Here is a 2,443-nt window from a genome sequence, read left to right as displayed (position 1 = left end):
ACCAAAATACACCTTTTCATATCTCACCTGATAGAAAGAACCAACTGTTTTACAACTAGCAGGTGAAGTCATCTCTCTAATATTTTCTTCTTCAACTACTGATTCTTTCTGCTACCAGCTATGTCCTATTGGCAAAGAGAGAAGTCATCACCTAACCCAACAACTGATTTTTCATAATGCACATACAAGCATAGGATATCTTAGTATAATACAACATAAGTGTGGATACCTGTCTCCTTAGCATTTTCTCTCAGCAAAACTTATTCCTGAATGTTTTTTTTTTCTTGCATTTTACTCTACCTTTTATCTTGAAAATATAACATTTAAAATATAATATTAAATTATAATATAATTTTAAATATATACATATGCATACACTAACCTGTATTACTTGTATATTATTTACACCTAAAAGTGGGAATTTAAACCTAACCATCCTCACATTTTTAACTTTAAAAAAAGAGTCCACTATTTCCTTTAGCCCTGTAACCACACAAGATAATCTTAAATTATTTTAATGGTATAAGTTCTTAACATCAAAGAGAAAGATATATAACCCTGGAAGCAAAATATAACACATTAGAATTCTCTATTCCTAGTAGAATTTTTATATCCAGTTATTTAAAAAGACAACAGTTTGACTACCCAGAGCTTATGTTTACACCAATTTTTTGTCTTCTTTTAATCTAAGTCAACATTCTCCAGCTTCTCTATGCACAATATGTAGTGTACGAGGTTATGGTAAACAAATAAAAAGTAAATATTTACATGATTTAAAGGATTTGAAAAAGAATAGTTACATGTATATGTATAACTGAATAACTGTGCTGTACACCTGAAACTAACACAACATCGTTAATCAACTAGACTCCAATATAAAATAACAAATTAAAAAATAAAAATAATTTTATGCTGTAATTTAAAGTAATATATTACATTTCTTGTAAGACCTAAAATAACTCTACAACAAAGGCATATGAGAATAACTTAACCAACCAGTGATAGATAAAATGATTTTTCATAAGAGAGCCAGTATTTGAAATAAAATATATTGTTGTTCAATGGAGTCAAAAAATAAAAAAGTATCTCTAATGGCAATTTATATGAAACATTCAACTTATTTTTGTATTATCTTCTAATTATTTACCCAGTGTTTTATTATGAAAATTTTCATAAATAGAAAAAATTGAGGACTGATAGGATAAATACTACTATACCAATTACCTAGTTTCATGTATATTTTATTATAATACATATTTTAATATATTGGCTCCTTATCGCTGTATATATCTAAATATGGTAGATATATTTTGTCGTTACTGGACCACTTGAAAGTAAGTTGAAACATCACAATATTTTACCACCAATTCTTCAACATGTATTTTTTTAAGATTAAGTATATCTCCTTCTAAGCACTCTACCATTCACACAGGCTTCCAAGTCTAAGATGGTATCACCATGAACTGGCTTCTTTCAGACAGTATTAGGAGACAATGTTCTCAGAATTTTTTAGTCCAGAAGCTGATTTCATGAAAACAGACCGCATAATTCAAGATTGACAAAACAAGAATAAATTACCTATGGCTAAATGGACTAAAAAAACGTAAATTTTTTATTAATAGTGTATGCAAAAAATCCATTCATATTTTCTTTATCTATAACCCACAATGTATTTGATTATTATGATACAAACAGAACTAAAACATTTATTTCCAACTAACCCTTAGAATTAAATAAAATTATCTTACTAAAATGATTATTGATGTTTATAAGCTAATAAATTTTCAGGAAAATATTTAATGAAATCTATGTAAGAATGATGAATACTAATTGACTTTGTCTACAAAATATCTCAAAATGGTAAGAAAAATACTTAAATATTTTCCAAATTATCTAGATTTTGTTACTTTACTTCGGATGGCCATGTAGTTATTTGCTTAGGATTAAGAATATATCCTTTTCCTAAAAGGACATGATTGGATATATCAAATGTACAGCTAAACTATGTCAGAAATCTCATTAATTAGGTATGATAAATACAATATAGGATTTTCCTACTCATTTGAAAATAAAACCTGCAAAATCTTTTCAGGAAACTGGCCTGTTATCTGCTCTATAATTAGTGCAGTCACAAGCTTAAGTTAGTAAAGATTGTCATTTTCTAGAAGAACAGGAATATTGACAACCTTGAGATATCAGAAAGAGAAAGAAAAGACATATATAGGTACTGCAGGTGACATATAGAAGAGTTGGACTCAGTTGTTCTTGGTTTCCTGTCGTTTTAGTATAATCTGATGGCAAAAATATATAAACAACAGCAATGTTGGAGCATTGTCAGTTTCATGACAAATTCCTGTAGTCCATTGCTAAGAACAGTTGTAATTTTTATTCAAACAGAATTTTACTATATTATCTTAGAGCAATATAGAGTTCTGGTATCACA

Source organism: Balaenoptera acutorostrata, chromosome 5 (assembly GCF_949987535.1).
Source record: "Balaenoptera acutorostrata chromosome 5, mBalAcu1.1, whole genome shotgun sequence".
Lineage (NCBI taxonomy): Eukaryota > Metazoa > Chordata > Mammalia > Artiodactyla > Balaenopteridae > Balaenoptera > Balaenoptera acutorostrata.
The sequence above is the reverse complement of the archived record's forward strand: the minus strand, read 5'-3'. Positions refer to the sequence as shown.